Below are 21,666 nucleotides of genomic sequence, written 5' to 3'. Positions count from 1 at the left end.
CACTGAGTTCTAATGACCAAGAATCACCCAACACATCACTTATTATTCTCTCAAATCTCAGATGTGTAATGTTCCAGAGAATGACAAAGAAAAACCCTGAAACTCTCCATGAAGTACAGCAGCACTGACATTCTTGACAGGAGGAGATTGTTACCGACCGTTCATGCTTGTTCTCCAAGCTGTGTCACGCTCTTAGTCACAATGTCTGAATGATGAGGCAGAGCGGCGGCAAAGAGGGGGAAGTAAAAAAAAGCCAAAATCCTGCACTCTGTTCCCCGCTGCCTCGTGGGACATCCTGCCCCATGAACCCAAGGACCTGAGGGTGGGGAAACGGCCTCTGCTGTCACATGAAGATCCCTGGCAGAAACTCAGAGAAACTTCATGGCCGGACTGAGAGATCTCTAACGCCAAGGATAGTGTCACGGTTTTAAACTGTTTTAACCCAATCGCCGCTTGAACAGCCTGTATTGTTCACAACTTTGCACAGCTGACAGCATCTGATTCTTAGCCTCTGCCCGAAGAACAGGAGATCCATTCTAATCATTAGGTATTACTTGTTGGAGTGGTATTGGAATCTCAGTGTGTAAATCACCCCCTATCTTCACAGCCTGTCTCCAATGTTGTTGACATTGAAATTCTATGAGTTAACTTTGACACTCTCTGTAGCCTGTTTATTTTGGCACAGTAGGAAATTTACTCGAAACACATTAACCAATGTCCAAAACAGTAGCACCCAGGAGGATTAAATTCTCATTAATCCACTTGAAGTTACCAAGTGCCATTTGATGCCCTTCTTTCACTAAGTTGTATTTCTGATCATGGTTACCAGAAATGTTTCAATGACAGTGGCGGTCACTGGGTAACTCAGGGTTACATGAAGGGGCAATTAGTGTCTTGTGGATTGTGATGGATGCTCCAAACATCCCAGTGGAAGAGTCCCATTGCCCTCTCTGCTGTTTGACTCTAGTTGTGTTCCTATTCCCTGTTTACAGGTCCTCATGGGGAACATCCCTGGTGATTCACTGCCGAAGTTCTGCCAATGTTGCACCGACTAGTTGGGAGAATTCTCCCAGAAAATTCCTGGTGATGACCTGTGAATTTTTACTGCAACAAAGTGACAGTGAGGCCAGCTAAGGTGTTTTAACACTTCACCTAGCCCGTAACGCACACGCGCACATACACGCATGCGCGCACACACAAACATGCACGCACACACAGGCAAGTACATGCACATACCCACACACACAAACACACATACACACGAATGCACCCACGTGCATACATGTATAGATGCACACACATACACACACACTCATACATGCATGCACACGCACACACACTCATGCACAAGACACACACACATACATGCGCACACACACCTGCAGACGAATGCACCCCACACACATATACTCACGCACATACAAACACGCACACACATGTACGTGCGCATACACACACACAGGTAATTTTTTTTCACTTATCAGTGGTGTTGGGGTGAATGTGATGGAACAGGTGAATTAATTTTCTATATTTGCACTCCCGCAGGTTTTGGATATTCAACCGGTCAGGACTGGTCGAGCCAGTAAATTAATCAGTCTGACCGATCACGACCAGAGTCGATCTAATTTTCAATTTGAGTCACGCTAACTCATTTCAACTGGAATCAACTCAGTCTGGTCAAGGGTTCCAAGTTCCATTTGATAACCGGTTTGAACTTGCTCAAAGGTGAATGGTGCTTTCAGTGGTCAGTGTTAACCATCCTTAACAGCAGCTGTTATCTGTGTTCGGAAACTTTGATTCTCATTCCCTTTATTCTTTCCAGTAAGGAAGATTAGGGGGAGGCAGTAACTGAAGTGTTTAAGATGATTGAAGAGCGTGAATTGAGAGAAATGGTTTCCTCTGGAAAGGGAAGTTCAGAACAAAGGGTCATCATCTTAAAATTAGATTGAGGCCTTTTGGGAAGATGTCAGGAAGCATTTCTTCACACGCAGAGGAGTGGAAATCCAGAACCCTCGCCAGCAATCAGTGACAAGAAAGGGCACCATTTCAAAACTGAGATTAATTTTAGACAAGGATATGGAACTAACATTGATAAATAGAGATGCACATCACCCATGATCCAATGGTTAGCACTGCTGCCTCACAGCACCAAGGACCCGGGTTCGATTCCGGCCTTGGGTGCCTCTCTGTGTGGAGTTTGCACATTCTCCCTGTGTCTGCATGGGTTTCCTCTGGGTACTCCAGTTTCCTCCCACACCCCAAAGATGTGCAGGTGGATTGGCCATGCTAAATTGCCCCTTACTGTCCAACGATGAGCAGGATGGGTGGATAGGCTATGCTAAATGCACAGGGATGGGGCAGAGGGAGGGCCAGGGTGGGGATGCTGTTTTGATGAGTCAGTCTAGACTCGATGGGCCGGATAGCCTCTCTCTGCAGTATAGGGATTCTTTGGAATTAAGAATAGGCTTGAGGGGCTGAATGGCCTTCTTCAGCTCTGATGTTAAACCAAATGGATAAATGCACAGTTTATTCACAGATGATTACAAATGATAAACAAAGTTTGAGTTGGACGACCTCAAGCTATCCCCATGGACTTTATATCCAGGGATATATTTTTGTAGTGCGGTCACTGCTGTAATGCAGATGACAGGCCATTCAGCCCTTTGTCTTACTATCTTTCTTTTATTCGTTCGTGGGACATGGGCGTCGCTGGCTGGCCAGCATTTATTGCCCATCCCTTGTGGCCCTTGAGAAGGTGCCGGTGAGCTGCCTTCTTAAAACCATAAGACCATAAGACACCGGAGCAGAATTAGGCCACTCGGCCCATCAAATTTGCTCTGCCATTCAATCATGGCTGATAATTTTCTCATCCCCATTCTCCTGCCTTTTCCCCATAATCCCTGACCCCCTTATTAATCAAGAATCTATCTATCTCTGACTTAAAGACACTCAATGACCTGGCCTCCACAGCCTTCTGCGGCAAAGAGTTCCTTAGATTCACTACCCTCTGGCTGAAGAAATTCCTCCTCATCTGTGTTCTAAAGGATCATCCCTTTAGCCTGAGGTTGTGCCCTCTGTTTCTAGTTTTTCCTAGTGTAGAAACATCCTCTCCACGTCCACTCTATCCAGGTCTTGCAGTATCCTGAAAGTTTCAATAAGATCCCCCATCATCCTTCTAAACTCCAACAAGTACAGATCCAGAGTCCTCAACCATTCCTCATATGACAAGCTCTTCATTCCAGGGATCATTCTTATGAACCTCCTCTGGACCCTTTCCAAGGCCAGCACATCCTTCCTTAGAAATGGGGCCCTAAACTGCTCACAATACTCCAAATGGGGTCTGACAGAGCCTTCTACAGTCTTAGAAGCACATCCCTGCTCTTGTATTCTAACCCTCTCAACATGAAACGCTGCAGTCCATGTGCTGTGGGTTGATCCACAATGTCATGAGGGAGGGAAGTCCAGAAATTTGACCCAGCGACGGTGAAGGAATGGCAATATGCTTCTAAGTCAGGATGGTGAGCGGCGTGGAGGGGAACCTGCAGCTAGTTGTGTTCCCGTGCATCTGCTGCCCTTGTCCTCCTGGATGGAAATGGTCAGCTGTTTAGAAGGTGCTGCCTAAAAATCTTTGGTGAATTGCTGCAGTGCATCTTGTAGATGGTACACACTGCTGCTATTGAGTGTGGGTGGTGGAAGGATTGAATGTTGTAGAAGTGGTGTTGTTGGAACTGCACCCATCCAGGCAAGTGGATGTTAGTGTGCTGTGGATATTATTGTGCAAGAGTTTGGTTTGATGGTGTAACATTACTTCGCTATTTTACCTGATCCATAATCCAATTTGGTGTGAACGGTTTAGCACTTGAGTTAAAATAGGGAAAAACTAAGCTCATTCCATCACTAAAAATAATAGCAAAAGTTTTGCCAGTGCTGCAAATGTAAGTGGAAAGTACCAGAAATACTTAGCTGATCTGGAGAAATTAAGAGTTAACATTTCAAGTCTGACCTTTTGCTTGAAGTAGGTCTTAATCTGTAACGATTTTCCTCTCCTCCAAAGAGCGAAGAACAAAGAAAATTACAGCACAGGAACAGGCCCTTTGGCCCTCCAAGCCTGCACCGATCATGCTTAACTAAAACTCCTTACCCTTCTGGGGATCATATCCCTCTATTCCCATCCTATTCATGTATTTGTCAAAACGCGCCTTGGAAGTTGTATCTGCTTCCACCACCTCCCCCAGCAATGAGTTCTAGGCACCCACTACTCCCTGTGTAAAAAATCTGCCCCATACATCTCCTTGCCCCTTGCACCCTAAAACTGTGCCCCCTAATAATTGACTCTTCCACCCTGGGAAAAAGCTTCTGATTATCCACTCTGTCCATGCCTCTCATAATCTTGCAGACTTCTGTCAGGTCACCCCTCAACCTCCATCACTCCAGTGAGAACAAACCAAGTTTTTCCAACCTCTCCTCATTGCTAATGCCCTCCATACCAGGCAACATCCTAGTAAATCTTTTCTGTACCCTCATCAAAGCCTTCACATCCTTCTGGGATGACTTTAAAAAGCATTTAGATAGTTACAGGGGTATGATGGGTATAGAGGGATATGGGCCAAATGCGGGCAACTGGGTTTAGCTTACGGGTTTTAAAAACAAGGATGGCATGGACAAGTTGGGCCAAAGGACTTGTTTCCATGCTGTAAACCTCTATGACTCTTAAGGGTTCTGCCATTTACTGTATATTTCCTATCTATATTAGACCTTCCAAAATGCATTACTTCACATTTGTCCAGATTCACCTTTTCATAGAAGTTTCATAGAAACCCTACAGTGCAAAAAGAGGCCATTCGGCCCATCAAGTCTGCACCGACCATAATCCCACCCAGGCTCTACCCCCCCCCCCACCAAATCTCTACACATTTGCCCACCAATCCCTCTAACCTACACATCTCAGGACACTAAGGGGCAATTTTAGCATGGCCAATCAACCTAACCTGCACATCTTTGGACTGTGGGAGGAAACCGGAGCACCTGGAGGAAACCCAGGTGGACACAGGGAGAATGTGCAGACTCCACACACACAGTCACCTAGGGCCGGAATCGAACCCAGGTCCCTAGCGTTGTGAGGCAGCAATGTGAGCAAAGTGCATCTTAATTCTATTTATCAATGTTGGTTCCATATCCTTTAATATCCTTCTCTAAAATTAATCTGAGTTTTGCACAGGTGGGAGGAGGTGGGGGGAGGTAATTTAAAGAGTTTATGCAGTCTCCCCTAAAAGCAATTCTGGGTGGAAGCACTAACCTGTTCAAATTCTTCAAGTTTTCGTTGCTCTGATTGCACCAGTCCCACCCAGTTGTTGTCCCACCAGCAAACGACAGAGGGTGCTGCTGATAAAGGGAAAATACTGCGGGTGCTGGAATCTGAAACAAAAACAGAAAATGCTGGAAAACCTCAGCAAGTCTGACAGCATCCGTGGGGAGAGAGAACAGAGCCAACGTTTCGGCCTTGCCTGAGTTCACTCAGGCAAGGCTGCGAGCTGGGCTTAGGTGCTTGTGGACTTCTGATCGTTCAAATTGGGAATACTTGAGGCAATTTACCTTTGCTGCTAATGTTTAGGTGATTTGAGAGTATGGAAAGAGGGAGGTAAAAGTCTACAAAATTATGACAGGGTTTAAACTCTGCACGGAACCCTAATGGGAACACCGTTAGACCAGGAGTCTGCACATCCTCCCCGTATCTGCGTGGGTTTCCTCTGGGCGCTCCTGTTTCCCAGATTATTTCTTGGCTGGGGAAACTGGTCCAATGTCTTTTGGGTGAGATGTGAAACAAAGGGTTGGTTGCCTAGTCGCAGTCAATATATTGTTCAGAGAGAAGCCCAGAGTTGACCTCCACGGTGTCCTGTCCAAATGCCCATTCCCTCTTCCATTTATAAACACATTAGATGACCGATCATTATCTCATTACACTATTGTTTTGGGATCTTGCTGTGCAGGGATGGGTTGCTATGTTTTCCCACTTACTAACAGCGAAGATGCCGCTGAGGTCATTCAATTGGTTGGAAACAATTGGGCCTTCTGAGGAGGCAATAAACATTTTATTGGCGATACGTGAATCCCCGTTAGAGAGGGCTCACTCCAACATTTGCTTTCATGGAATGTTTAATACTATGAGAGTGAGCACTGTCCCCGCTTCCCTGTAATGGTCCCAAAAAAGGTTCACCAAGAAAAAGACATCTTGAAGTGACTGAGAATTAGACTTAGAATTAGAAATGAGAGGGTGGCACAGTGGCACAGTGGTTAGCACCGCTACCTCACAGCGCCAGGGACCCAGGTTCGAATCCTGGCTTGGGTCACTGCCTGTGTGGAGTCTGCATGTTCTCCCTGTGTCTGCATGGGTTTCCTCCGGGTGCTCCGGTTTCCTCCCACAGTGCGAAAGATGGGCTGTTTAGGTGCATTGACCATGCTAAATTCTCCCTCAGTGTACCCAAACAGGCACTGGGATGTGGCGACGAGGGGATTTTCACAGTAACTTAATTGCAGTGTTAATGTCAGCCTACTTGTGACTCGAATAAATAAACTTTACTTAGAATTGTGCTTTGAACAAGTCAAAAGTTGTTCTGTAAACCACTAGGTGTCAGCAGTTCATTTAGAATGCCATTCCATCTGCTCAGTTGCTCTCCGATTTTTATTTTCTCATTCTCTCTGTTTTCTTTTTGTTTTTATCTCTTATTTCATTTCTTTGGTGGAGTTTAATGCTGGCATCGACTGGTCAGGCCGAATGGCCTGTTTCTATGCACTGAATTCAGTGTAATTCTCTCTCTCTCTTTCATTTGTGCAATCCTTTTGCTCTCTCTATTCCTCTCCAGTTCCTCTCCACGCCAGAGACAGTTTAGCTGAACCCTTCAGATAATCCGCCAGGATGACAAACAAGGAAATCCACACGTGTAATTATGTTAAAATTAAACACAACCTCTGTGAATGTCAAATCTGCCAATCTTGTTGTATTAGTATCTCCCTGGGGTGGATCGCTCTGCGTTAACGCGCATGACACAGACCTGCCTGACAGCCACGGAGGGCAGGATTTTCCCACCCCGCCTGCCCTGGGAATTGTAGTGGGCAGGATTGGGAAGACAGTGGGAAGACAATGTTGACCTCGGATGGGGTTTTCCGGTCTTGGGGCAAACATGGCTGGAAAATCCCGCCTGGAGAATCAAAGTTCAGTACAGCACAGAGAGAGGCCATTCGACCCATCTATGCTAGCACCTTTTAAGAGAAATCCAGTTGGTCCCAAGTCCTCGCTCCCCCCCCACCCTCCCCCCTCCACCATATCTATACAATTCTTTTCTCCTCCGGATATTTTTTCAATGCTAGTGGATTTTCACAGTAACTTCACAGTAAATGTAAGCTTACTTGTGACACTAATATATAAACTTTTTTATCTAACTCTTCAACAATAAATAGACTTTACATAACTTGCAACTGGTAATAGCACAGTGGCACAGTGGTTAGCACTGCTGCTTCACAGCTCCAGGAACCCGGGTTTGTTTCCTGGCTTGGGTCACTGTCTGTGCGGAGTTGCAGGTTCTTCCTGTGTCTGCTTGGGTTTCTTCTGGGTGCTCTGGTTTCCTCCCACTGTCTGAAAGACGTGCTGGTTACGTGCCACACTAAATTCTCCCTCAGTGTACCTGAACAGGCGCCGGAGTGTGGCGACTAGGGGATTTTCACAGTAACTTCATTGCAGTGGTAATATTTGATTTGATTTATTATTGTCACTTGTATTAGTAAACTGTGAAAAGTATTGTTTTTTGTGCGCTATACAGACAAAGCATATAATAAGCCTACTTATGATACTAATAAATAAAAATAAAATAGAAAAAGTGTTTCACATTCATACAATAAGATTGTGTAGATAAAGTTTCATCATATCATATATAGCTGATTGGTCTCCTGTTTGAGGACTCAGATATTGTTAGAAAGGACATATATTCATATGCAGAGGCCTTTTTATGCAAACAAAAGGAATATGTTCAAGGCTTGTGGATTTTTTGAATTACCTGGGGAATCTTCAGTTCCCTTCTGTTTTTGCCGTGGCAACGCCTTAGCCAATCAGAATCAACATTTCAAACAATCAGCACCCTTTCCTCTGTAGTATTGTGATTGCTTGAAATTTGGTATTCTTGTAACTACCCTGATGAGTGCAAGACAAAAACTTCGGCAAAACGTTTCTTTTTCCAGCAATACTGTCACAGTCAGCTCAGGTGGGCAGAAGAGTGGTGAATGGAATTCAACCCAGAAAAGTGTTCAGTGATGCACTCTGGGAGGGCAACGGAATGGACAATAAATGGAAGGATACCTAGAGGTGTCGATGAAGTGAAGGACCGTGGAGTGAATGCTCAGAGATACCTGAAGGTAGCAGGGCATGTTGATAAGGTGGTTAAGAAGGCAAATTAAATTGTTTTCCTTATTAAATAAAACGTAGAATAGAAGATCAGGGAGAAACCATACAAAACATTAGTTGGACCCCAACTTGAGTACCGTGTGTAGTCCTGGTCATCTCATTACAGAAAGGACAAAATTGCACAAGAGAGGGTACAGAGGAGGTTTATGAGGATGTTGCCAGAATTGGAAAATTGCAGCTATCAGGAAAGTTTGGATAGGCTGGGATTGGTCACCTTGGAACAGAGGAGGCTGGGAGGAGGTTTGATTGCGATGTACAACATTGTGAGGAGCTTGGTCTGAGTGGATGGGAAGGACCTATTGACTTTAGAAGAGCGGTCAGTGATTGGGGGAGGGAGCAGAGAGCTAAAATGGTTGGCAGAGAGATTAGACGGGGGATGAGGAAAAGGATTTTCACTGAGGGGGGGTGGTGGGGGTCTGGAACTCACTGCCTGAAAGGGGCAGTAGGGGCAGAGATCCTCAAGTCGTTTCAAAGCTGTGTAGATTTGTACCTCACAAGCTCTAACCTCCAGGGCTGCAGCCCAAATGCTGGAAAGTGGGATTAGTCTTGGTGGGTGGTTTATCGGGCAGCACAGACATGATGGGCCAAATGGCCTCTTCCTGTGTCATAAACTTTTTATGATTCTATATATATATATTCCTTTATAAACTCCCATGTCCAAAGTTAATTGTGATTTCTAGAAGATTGAAGTGATCTTACTTGTAGGGAGCAATTTTCTAGTCCCGCCCGTGATGGGGATCGGAGCGGATGGAGGGGAGGGGGCAGACCATGCAAAGGTCCGCTGATCTCAGGTGGGATTTTCCAGTTTCCAGGCAAAAGCGGCCGGAAAATCCAGCCCATAGACATAAATGCTGGAGCTTAATCGAACATAACTCACACAGCTCTCCATGTGACTGATGCACTGATACATTATTCACCACAGAATCCCTATGCTGCAGAAAGAGGCCATTTGGTCCATCAAGTCTACAATGACTCTTTGAAAGAGCACATCCACCAACCCTTCCTGCCTCATCCCCTGTGCATTTCTCACGGCCAATCCCCCTAACCTAAACATCTTCAGACACACTAAGGGGCAATTCAGCACGACCAATCTACCTAACCAACACATCTTCGGACACATTAAGGGGCAATTTTGCATGACCAGTCCACCTAAACGGCACGCTTTTGGACTATGGAAGGAAACCAGAGCATCTGGAGGAAGCCCATGCAGACATGGGGAGAACGTGCAGGCTCCACACAGAGAGTGACCCGATGCTGGAATCAAACCTGGTCTCTGACGCTGTAAGGTAGCAGTGTTAACCATTGTGCCACTGTGCTGCCCATATTAACAACAAATATGGTTCACTGTTGCTCAGCAAAGGAGTAAATTTACCATCTTTACTTGGTTAGGTTATATGCTAGTTGGGTGCATTGGCCGTGCTAATTTCTCCCTCAGAGTACCCAAACAGGCGCCGGAGTGTGGCGACTAGGAAATTTTCACGGTAAGTTCATTGCAGTGTTAATGTAAGTCTACTTGTAACCCTGCTAAATAAACTTTAACCGATCAGTTTGCATCTTTGGGCTGTTGTGCTTCCGTTGAGGGGGAGACCATGATTCATAGACTGGGAAATCACGATCTCCAGCAATGTGGTCTTCTAAACATTTGTTACGTGACTTGTTAATAAGAAAGGATGAATTAAAAAGAAAAATGGTGGCACTGATAGCGCCAGTGAGCGAGGGGGTGTGGGGCTGAGTGTCGGAATCACAGTGACGATCATGATGAACCTGGACTGGCCAGGGTACAATGACCACTGAGAGTCCTCAATGGCCCCTGGTGGTTCCATTTCAAGTTCTTGCCCTTCACATTTGTTGCTGGCCCATTGCTGAATGTTTGGGAGTAGTGCCAGCGAGGCAGTGTATCTGGATTCAGTAAAACACTGCGGAGGCTGGAAATCTGAAATAAAAACAGAATATGCTGGAAAAAAACTCAGTGGGTCTGACAGCACCTGTGGAGAGAGGAACAGTTTCAGTCTTTATTTCAGTTCTGATGGAAGGTCATTTGCCTGAAATGCGAGTGTGTATTGCATGAGTTGTGGCTTATGTTGTGGTTTGGGTACATGCACTGTTAGTTTTTTTGTGAGTTCTACTGTGGTAGGAGTATATATCTGTTTTATTGTACTTTGTATGTCTGTTATACAGTGGTATGTATATATTTTGTGTTAGATTGTTCATGTTTCTGTTGTATTTGCATGTTCTATTGTATGTTTTTACTGTGTTTGCATGTTTTATTGTGTGTTTTTATTTTATGCATGTTCTATTGTGGGTGTTTTTGCTGTGTTTGTGTGTTCTATTGTGTGTGCTTTTACTGTATGTTTGCAGAACACACATATAGGCAAAGACAATAAAAACACACAATAAAACACACACAATAGAACTCACAATATACACATACCACAGCAAAACAAGCATACAAAATGTAATGTTCTATTGTGTGTGTTTTTACTGTATGTGTGTTCTATTGTGTGTTTCTATTGTATTTTGCATGTCCCATTGTGGGTGTTTTTGTTGTGTTTGCGTGTTCTATTGTGTGTTTTTACTGCATGTTTGCAGAACACACATATAGGCAAAGACAATGAAAACACACAATAGAACACACGAACATACAATAGAAACACACACAATAGAATACACATGCAGTAAAAACATACACAATCAAATGTGCGTACACACAAACAACACACAAATTAGAACACAAACACACAATAAAAACATACAATAGAACAAGCATACTGTCAAAGCACACACAATAGAACACGCAAACACACAATAAAACACACACAATAGAACACACATACTGTAAAAACACACAATTGAACACAAACACACAATGAAAACACACAATAGAACACACATACTGTAAAAACACACACAATAGAACATGCAAACACACAATAAAAGTACACACAATAGAACTCACAATATACACATACCATAGTATAACAAACATACAAGATACAATTGTTCTATTGTGTGTTTTTTCACTATTTGCAGTTCTATTGTGTGTTTCTGTTCTGTTTCCGTGTTCTATTGTCTATGTTTTTGTTATATTTTATTTGTGTGCATGTGTTTTATTGTGAGTTTTTATTGTCTTCGCCTATATGTGTGTTCTGTGGTGCTGTGTTCTTTCTTGTGTGTGTTATACAGACACCATAAGGACCCTAACATTTTGACATCCCCATCAAAAATATTTATAAAGATCAGCTGGACTGCTCTCAGAAGAGATCCTTTGGGAGCCCAGGGGTCTCCCAGATAATAAGGAGCAGTGTGTTAGTTCACCTGCCCAGACCTGGCTGTGGTGCGGAGGGAGGGAGGGAGATGGAGAATTGATTGTGCAGGCTGTTTTTGTAAACACTGGCTGACGGGCAGGGCTGCTGTAGGCGGCAGCTACACAATGCAACTCGCCAAGAAGGAAAAAAAGATCAGTGGGGTTTGTCAGGAGCGTTGTGGTCCCGGCAGCTTTCAATTTAAACCTCGGCATCGCCTCTAATCATCTCCTGATCAGCGAGTAGTGTGCTGCCTGCAGTGAGTTCGCCTCTGTGGTCAGAGACTGGAGTGACTGCTTTTGGTCTGGATTGTTTTCCAGAGCTGGCTAAATTAATTGTGCATTTAATCACAAGGCTGGCAGGCTTGAGTGTAATTGAAATCAGGAGAGGAGGAGGGGGGAGAAGAGGGGGGAGATTTAGGGGGAATCACGTGCAGTCAGGCTGTGCTCAGAGATTCCCTGTGGACTATCTGTAATCCACACTGGCAGGCGAGGTTTTGCCTCCCGTAAGGACGGCGAGAGAGCTCTGTGCAGACCTTAACACTGGGAGGAGATGGATCTGTCTCACCGTGCGGGAGCTGGAGCTGGAGATGGTGTGAGTGGGATCTGAAGGCAGTGCAGTGCAGTGGAACAACTCGCGGGATGCTCTGTGTTCCCAGATGTGCAGAGGGTTCGTGAGAAACACCAGTCCTGCAGTTCCTGTCCCTCCTGGCCTATAAGGAGCTGCTATTGTTCCTGCCAGACAGGTATTGTGCTGAACCTCCATCCTATTCTCGATCAGAAAATAACAATCATTTTCCTCTATTCAAATCTTGTTCTGTATTTTCTCCTGTTAACCCTTTCCTGGCTAACAGAACTCATGTCGCTGTAAATCACACCAGTATTCGGGGAAGTATATGGTTAAATATTTGATTTGATTTATTATTGTCACATGCGTTGGGATAGAGTGAAAAGTGTTGTTTCTTGTGTGCTGCACGGACAAAGCATACCATTCATAGAGTACATAGGGAGAAGGAAAGGAGAGGGTGTGGAATATTGGGGGGTGATTTCCCCCAGAAAAATTCTGTCAAATTCATGTGTAAACCCGCCACCCCCCATCACCCTTCCACCGTCCCATTGCTGGCCTCCCTCCTTCTGTCACTCTGCCCAATTGTAGAGTGGCAGTGGGACCCCCTGCCACCCCCACTGATCTCTCCCTGCACCCCCTATATGCCCTGCCCCATTATGCACCACCCTCTCAGCACTGCCCCATGTCCTGTGGGCAGTGCCAAGGTGTCCCCTGGGCATTGGGACTTTGCTCCTTGGACAGTGACAGGGGGCTCAGGCTGGTACTGTCAAGGTGCCAATGCCTGGGGGGGGGGGGGGGGGGCACCAGCCCCCTGGTGCCTGACCTTCTGGGGTGGGCCCTCAATTGCCCCTCCTTCACTCCACCGGGGTCGGGCTGCCAGCTTCCCAGCAATGGGAAAGTACTGTAAACTCCGCTGGAGTGAAATACTCGTGGCAGGGTATAGAAGCTAACAAACCCCCTGGAGATTTAAGTCCCAGACCCACTAATTACATTTAAATTAGAAGCTGCAACTCTAATTCTATTTCCGACCCAGGGTGAAGCACTCAGGCCCAGGCGCCCAGCGTGGATCGCACTAATCTGGTGCTGCTTGAATCTCCTGGCCCACTGCACTAAAAAAAATCAGCGCAGTGGGATGGGAGAATCACCCCCATAGTGTTACAGTTACAGATAGGGTACAGAGAAAGATCAGCTTAATATATGATAAGTCCACTCAAAAGTCTGACAGCAGCAGGGAAGAAGCTGTTCTTGAGTCAGTTGGTACATGTCCTCAGACTTTTGTATCTTTTTTTCTCAAAGGAAGAAGGTGGAAGAAAGAATGTCCAGGGTGTGTGGGGTCCTTAATTATACTGGCTGCTTTGCCGAGGCAGCGGGAAGTGTAGACAGAGTCAGTGGATGGGAGGCTGGTTTGTGTGACAGACTGGGCTACGTACATTTGGGGGTTGCGTTGGGGGTGAGGTTGGGTTTTCGGGGGAGGGTGGTTGTGGAGAGTTGGTATTAATAACTCCTGGGGGAAAATGGGGGTAGAATATAAGCTTACTGTTAAGATGTGCCAGTTGAACAATCTTTCTTTGCTTTTTTGCAATTGTTTTCTATTTAAACAAAAATCTATTGAACTGTGCGGTTTGGAACCATGGGGTTGAAGCACTGTGCAATCTTAGCAAGTGTGGCGGTTGGCTACAAAACATGGAAGTGACTTTATCGTGGGAGATGTTTTTATTTGTAGAGGGCGGTAAGAATGGTGAATGTCTCTGGACTACTGCCCAGTTGTGCTTCAAGGGTGTGTGAGCCTTTCCAGAGATATTCTAGGTAAATATGGTTCACACTTGCCTCAATATCAGAAGGTTCTGGATTCTGGCTCATCTGAGGTTGGAGCAGATAATCCATCTGCCAGGGTTTCACTGAGGGGGTGCCGCACTGTTCGAGGCATCATCCTCAAGACCTGATATCCAAATAAAGTCCCCCCAATTGATTTATTGTTTGCAGAGGACAATAAACTTCCCATAGAGTTCGGAAGATATGTTGTATTATTTAAGATGTTCTGCTTTGGGTCAGGACTTAAGGCCACTACTTGCACTGGTGATTTAGAGAAGGGCAGGGAACTCTGGCAAGGTTTGATTGACTCACTCACTAGAAGGTGGCATGGTGGCACAGCAATAAATACTGATGCCTCACAGCGCCAGGCATCTGGGTTCAACCCTTGCCTTGGAAACTGTCAGTGTGGAATTTGCACATTCTCTCCATGTCTGCGTGGGTTTCCTCCCGATGCTCTGTTTCCCTCCCACAATCTGCTGTTTTGGTGTATTGGCCGTACTAAATTCTCCCTCATTGTACCCGAACAGGCGTCGGAGTGTGGGGGATTTTGATTCTCTATTGGTCGTCATTCTTTGGTGTGGGCCCATATCGGAATGGGAGGAAGGGAATGGTCTGGGCATCGTATTCAAGCCCAAACACCTTTTGACTTGACATCCAGTCTTGTCTATTTGGAATCACTGAATAAGAGTGTAATTGCCAAATGAGTAGTTAAAGAAAAGTTTCTACATTTCATCCCAGAGCTGCATGTGGCCCATTGTACAGACACCATTGCTGTCTCCTCTACACCATTGGCCAACTGCTGATGGCAATTTCAGCCAATTACAATTGGTGACTTTGTGGTCCAATGAAATATTGCGACTCTCTGAAAGCTGGTACTGGGATTGTAACAATTTGGACCACCCCCAACAATTTGCAACAAAGAACATTTTTAAAAATAGCTGAAGTGTAAAATGTTTGTCTACTAATTGCTTCCCCAAAAGAGAAGGCTAATGGGCCATCAGACAGGAGAAGGTCGGAAAACAATTCTCAACGCTCTGGAGAAGAACACGTTTATCTCAAATCCACCTTCGTTGTACAATTCAGTGCGTCTTGGTGAGGAATCTTTAGGTCTCCTCACTGACTGCAGAACGATAAAGACAAAGTTCAGCACAGTGGTTAGCACTGCTGCCTCACAGCACCAGGGACCTGGGTTCGATTCCTGGCTTGGGTCACTGTCTGTGTGGAGTTTGCATGTTCTCCCCATGTCTGTGGGGCTTTCCTCCAGGTTCTTCTGTTTTCTCCCACAGTCTAAAGATCTGCTGGTTAGGTGCATTGGCCGTGCTAAATTCTCCCTCCGAACAGGCGGCGGGGTGTGGCAACTAGAGGATTTTCACAGTGTGTTAAAATGACTACTTGTGACTAATAAATACCTATTTCCTTAATTTATTATTTATCTGGAATTATAGTGAGGACTACCATCCATCCATAATAATCTATTACCCCCCACTTTCAATATTTGAATATTTCAAATATATTAATTGAGAGAGTGATCAAGGGAATTATGGTTTCTTTTAAAACATCCTATGATGGTCATCCTGGGTTGCTGAAGATTAATCTCTTTCTTCAGTTCATTTGTGGGATGTAAATGTCACTGGCTGGGCCAGCATTTATTGCCCATCCCTTGAACTGAATAGTGTGCTGACCATTTAAAAGTCATGATGTGGAGATGCCGGTGTTGGACTGGGATAAGCACAGTAAGAAGTCTCTCAATGCCAGGTTAAAGTCGAACAGCTTTATTTGGAGTCACGAGCTTTCGGAGCACTGCTCCTTCATCACTCACCTGATGAAGGAGCAGCGCTCTGAAAGCTCGTGATTCCAAATAAAACTGTTCGACTTTAACCTGGCATTGTGAGACTTCTTACTGTGCCCAGTTAAAAGTCAACCACATTGCTCTGGAGTCTCAAGTAGGCCAGACTGGGTAAGGACGGCAGATTTTCATCCCTAAAGGACATTAGTGAACCAGATGGATTTTTCCACTGATCATTTCATTGACTTCCAATTCTAGATTTTCATTGAATTTAACTTTCACCATCTGCTGCAGTGGGATCTGAACCCAAGTGCATTAATCTAGGCTACTAATCTAGTCACAAAACAATTGCGTCATCACCTCCCTCAAGGCCCTTGGGCAGCCATAGGCAATGAGTAATCCTGGTTGTGAGTTGGCAGCACATTTGACTTTGATGAGAGTTACGTTATTTGTACTGCGGGGCGACAGGGATAGAACAGGGGAATGACTGGGCTGCTCTACAGGGAGCCGGCACTGACTCAATGGGTCGACTGGCCTCCTTCTGTGCCACCAATGACTCTGAAGAATGAGAGAGGATGAATGGGGAAGAGGTTAGAGAAAAGTGAGACAGCAAGATTCAAAAAAATTGACAAAATAAGAGAGGAGACCAAATGGACTCTGCTGGGGTTTAGAGAGTAAGAGGCAACTTGATTGGAACATATAAGATTGAAACATATGAGAAAATCTTGAGGGGTCTCGACAGGGCCGATCAGGAGAGGATGGGTGGGATTCTCCAGCTGTGCACGGCCCAAATTCCCATCCAAGCTCGACAGACGTCTAATTGGTCTGCCGAATTCTCTAACTCTCTCACTATGTTAACCATGGCGGGTGAAATGGGAAATTTTCGTCCATTGTTTCCTCTAGTGGGAGAATCTCTTACTAGAGGCCACTGTTTTAAAAATGAGAGGGTCCCCCATTTAGGACAGAGATTCCCTCAGGGGACTCTCTGGAACATTCTTCCTCCAAAGGCGATGGGAGTAGGGTCTTTGAATGTTTTTAAGGCAGAGGTAGATAGATTCTTGATAAGCAAGGAGGTAAAAGGTTATTAGGGGCAGGTGGGAACATTGGGTTAAGGTTGCGGCCTGTTGAATGGTGGAACAGGCCCGAGTGGCCGACTCCTACTCCTAATTCACCTGTTTGCATAAACTAGTTCTGTGGAAGGTGGGAAATAAAAAGAAAAGGGATTGATATAAAACTTAAATTTTATAGAAGTTTTATAATAATCATACAATAACTACTTAATACAATTGTTAAGCTTGTCCCGAGTTCCTAGAAAGCTAAATGTAACCCAGTAGCTTCAAAAGGCCCTGATGCTGGGGGAGTCCAGAACTAGGGGTCATAGTTTGAGGATAAAGGGTAAACCCTTTAGAACTGAGGTAGGAGAAATTTCACCCAGAGGGTGGTGAATGTGTGGAATTCACTCCCACAAAATGAGTTGAGGCCAAAACGTTGTGTGATTTCTTGCTGCTTCAATTTATCCCCTTTCATTTCCCACAAGTAGCCATCCCATTCCCTTTATGGTTATTTCCTCCTCCACCGTCCTCCAAGACAGCGAGTTCCTTCTTTCCCCTCAGATATTTTTGTTGCTTGTGTCTTTCTCTCCCCTCTGTTCCTCATCTCTCCTTTTCTGTCTCTCTCTACCTGGCATAGGTGGCACAGCAGCACAGTGGTTGGCACTGCTGCCTCACAGCACCAGGGACCCGGGTTTGATTCTCACCTTGGGTCACTGTCTGTGTGGAGTTTGCACATTCTCTCCGTGTCTGTGTGGGTTTCCTCCAGGTGCTCCAGTTTCCTCCCACATTCTGGTTGGGGTGCATTGACCCGTACAGGTGCCGGAGTGTGGCGACTAGGGAAATTTCACAGTAACTTCATTGCAGTGTTAATGTAAACCTTAGTGACCAATAAATAAATATTACTTCTGGGGATATTTTACCTTCTCTTTTCCTCGCATCCTCCTTATTCTATCCTTTACATTGCTGGTAGATGGAAGTAAACTTCTTTTTTTGATGGGATTATTGTGTCATCATATACAGCCCGGTGACAGGTTCTGGCCTGTTGTACGTGGCTCCAAGCTCCAAAGGTCTGGGAGCCGCTACTGTTATCCAAAGCTCCAGCTGCGGGATTCATTAAGCAGGGTTCCTCCACCAGTATTCGAGCCAAAATGTTGTTCTGAGAATGCTTGTAATTCATGTTGTGTGGGCAGTTAATTCATCACATTGGCGTGGATAATGAACATTTAATCCTGGCACCTATTGCCTCCTGGTCCATCTGTAGTGATTGATTTTCTGTTATTATGGCCAGCGTTCAGTATCGTCGCTGATGATAGCTACAGGGTTGCATTTCTCTTCATGCAAACTAATTAAACTAAATCAATCAAACTCGGGGGCAAAGCGGGATGGGGCAGGCCCCCCCAAAAAAAGGGAACCACCCAAACTAAAAGACAAAGCATAAAGAAAACTTAAAATATCAAACCAAAATGTGATTACAAAGGTCAGTAATACACCTCAGCCCTTGTGATACCCAATGGGCACAAAATCCCTTGGTGCCCATGGACACCACATGCTCCCTCTCTAGGGACACCCAGCCGTAAATGTAGCTGCAGTAGAAGGGCAGACAGTTGGGTTGGATGACACCCCTCGATCTTCCGCTCCCTGAGCCTGTTGAAGCTAATGGCTTACACTTAGCTTTCTAGTAACCTGGGGCAAGCTTAACATTGCTGAATCTGCCTGTCTAATCCTGTTAGAATTCTGTAAGTTTTATAAATTTTATATAAGTTTTATAACTCCATACAATAACCATACTTAACACAATTATTAAGCTTGTCCTGTGTTACTAGAAAGCTAAACATAACCCCAATAACTTCAAAAGTCCCTGATGGTGAGGGAGTCCAGAATTAGATATCATAGTTTGAGGATAAGGAGTAAACCCTTTAGGACTGACTTGAGGAGAAATTTCTTCACCCAGAGGGTGTTGGACGAGTGGAATTCACTATCACAGAAAATTGTTGAGACCAAAACGTTTTGTGAATGCAAGAAAAAATTAGATATAGTTCTTGAGGCTAAAAGGATCAAGGGATAAGGGCGGGGGGGGGAAGGGGGGATCAGGATATTGAATTTGATGATCCGCCATGATCAAAATGAATGGCGGAGCAGGCTGGAAGGGCTGAATGGCCTGCTCCTGCGTCTAGTTTCTATGTCACGGGTGGAAAGTCAACAATGTATAGAAACAGTAAGAATTCTCATAACACCAGTCCTGATGAAGGAGCAGCGCTCTGAAAGCTCGTGATTCCAAATAAACCTGTTGGACTTTAACCCGGCGTTGTGAGACTTCTTACTGTGCCCACCCCAGGCCAATATTGGCATCAGCTACAGAAAGTGAGAGATGTTGGGGGAATCAAGGAGAATCACAGGATTTACCATGGATAAGGGACAAAAACCATGCTAAAACACTGGAGCAACAATAGCCTTGTTTTTTCATCCCCTTATGGTCACATTGGAAGAGAAACACATTATACTGGAGCAAGTATTGGTATTGTCCTGTACGTTGAATGTGTTGTTATTTCTAGGTCATCTTGCTTCATTTTTAGCGAGGCTTTGTGGCACAGTGGCCCACTTATGAGGAGATTTTGTTTTCTCCCTCAGAAGGTTGTGAATCCCTGGAACTCTCTGTCAGACTCTGAGCCAGCAGCTCCTAATTCGAGTCCCACCCCAGGACTTGATGGCCAAGAAAGGTGCGTTCATAACATGGCCAACAGGCTGAGTATCAACCTGCAAAATCCTTCCAGTGAGGACACAAACAATGAACTATATTTATACAATGCCTTTAACATTGTAAGTGGCTCCAAGTCACTTTACTAGAACACTGTTGATGAAAAATTGACACCAAAGCAGGCGATATTAGCGCACAAACACTTGGTCAAAGTAACAAGTTTTAAGGAGTGTCTTAAAGGAGAAGAGAATGGTGGAGAGGTTTAAGGAGAGAATCCCAAAGCTTTAGATGGCCACGGAAGATGTGTTCATAACACGGCCAAATAGCTGCAGTAGCAGCCTGCAGAATTCTTCCAACGCATGCCTGTGGCAGGTGGCAAGAATGGAAGAAACTTTGAGTTGGTTTATTTTGACGTGGAGTGGAGCCTTGGTCTTAGATTGCTGAAGACACGGCTACCAGTGGTGGGATAGAGGTAAAGTCGCCATAATCCCAGATAACCTTAGGCTGCTCTTCCCTTTGAGAGGAGTGGGAGGATGGCTGACTGGTGGTGATTTAACCTGAGGATCACCACACCTCAGGCAAGGGGCAAGGTTGAGAAGGCTTGAAGAAATCTTCATGAATATCCTTAGCCGGTGTGGGAATTGAACCCATGCTGTTGCTGTCACTCTGCTGTCCTGTGAACTGAGCTAAACTGACCCCCAATGTGGAGTTATGAAGCAATGTGGGTTTGACAAGAAGCCATAACTGTACTTCCATTCACTGCTTTTATCCAGATAGCTTTGCTGGTTGAGCTAGAACCTTTGGAGATTATTTCATTACTACATTTGGTGTGAATAGCACAGCAGTGATAGTGCACTGAACTTTTAACTCCTTGGACAGATCATAATTTTAGCTTTCAACTATAAAAGTGTAGAGTCCTGGAGCAATACAGCAGGGAAACAGGCCCTTCGGCCCAACCAGTCCATGCTGACCATGGTGCTCTCCCAGGTGGTCCTAATTGCCCACGTTTGGCCTATATCCCTCTAATCTTCCCCTTCCATATATTTATCCAAATGCTTTTTAAATGTCCCTATTATACCTGCCTCAATCACTTTCTTTGGTAGTTCATTCCATAAACGCACCACCTTCTGCATGAACAAGTTGCCCCTTGGATCCCTTTTAGATCTTTCCCCTCTCACCTTAAACCTATACCCTCTCGTTTCCAATTCCTTGTCCCTGGGAAAAAGATACGTGTGGTATTTGCTGACTGTACTAGCCCCAAAACTGGAAAATCCCCCTTGAGGTTAATGGACTGTCTACTCGCTGCCTGCTACGATTCCTGTGGCAGGTGGGATGGGAGAATTCCCCACTGTGCGTTCATCCTATCTATGTCCCTCATGATTTTATACATCTTAATAAAGTCACATCTTATTTTCTTGCGTTCCATGGAATGAAGTCCTAACCTGGCCAACTTCTCCCTATAGCTCAGGCCCATCAGACTTGGCAACACCCTTGTAAATCTTCTGTGCACTCTTTCCTATAACAGGCTAACCAAAACTGTACACCGTACTCCAAGTAATACACTAAGAACCCTCACAACACCAGGTTAAAATCCAACAGGTTTATTTGGAATCACGGGCTTTTGGAGCACTGCTCCTTCATCAGGTGGATGAAGCTGGCTATCTTGACGGCCAAGTTCCACAAGCATAAGGACGGCCTCAACCAGGAGCTTGGGTTCATGTCACACTACATGTAACACCCGCCATTTGGCCTGGGCTTTCAAAATCCTACTAACAGTCCTGGCTTGAGACAATTCACACATCTTTAACCTGTGATTGCTCCACTCGCACTATCTGTACCTGTAAAGACTTGATTACCTGAAAAGACTCGCATTCCAACCATTATCTTACAATTGTATCTCTGTCTATATATGCTGTGTTTGTGAAACCTACCTCTCCACTCACCTGATGAAGGAGCAGCGCTCCGAAAGCTCGTGATCCCAAGTAAACCTGTTGGATTTT

The 21,666-nt window shown here is 45.1% G+C and overlaps 1 protein-coding gene across 4 annotated transcripts in view; it reads left to right on the top strand.

Annotated features, from left to right (window-relative positions):
• Positions 1-12,204: 12,204 nt before the first annotated feature.
• LOC145360525 (PH and SEC7 domain-containing protein 1-like) overlaps positions 12,205-21,666 on the top strand; it is a 184,143-nt gene continuing 174,681 nt past the window's right edge. For 3 of the 4 annotated variants that reach the window (XM_080215788.1, XM_080215782.1, XM_080215785.1), the window contains exon 1: positions 12,206-12,499. The gene's annotated coding sequence lies outside the window, so the exon portion shown is untranslated. Of the gene's footprint in view, positions 12,500-21,666 lie in introns of all 4 variants that reach the window. The other variant, XM_080215789.1, reaches the window with a different exon arrangement.

The sequence above is a fragment of the Carcharhinus amblyrhynchos genome, chromosome 31, assembly GCF_965287045.1.
Source record: "Carcharhinus amblyrhynchos chromosome 31, sCarAmb.v2.hapA, whole genome shotgun sequence".
In the NCBI taxonomy this organism is placed as follows: Eukaryota; Metazoa; Chordata; class Chondrichthyes; order Carcharhiniformes; family Carcharhinidae; genus Carcharhinus; species Carcharhinus amblyrhynchos.
Note: the sequence above shows the minus strand (reverse complement) of the source record. Positions and strands in the feature narration are given on the sequence as shown.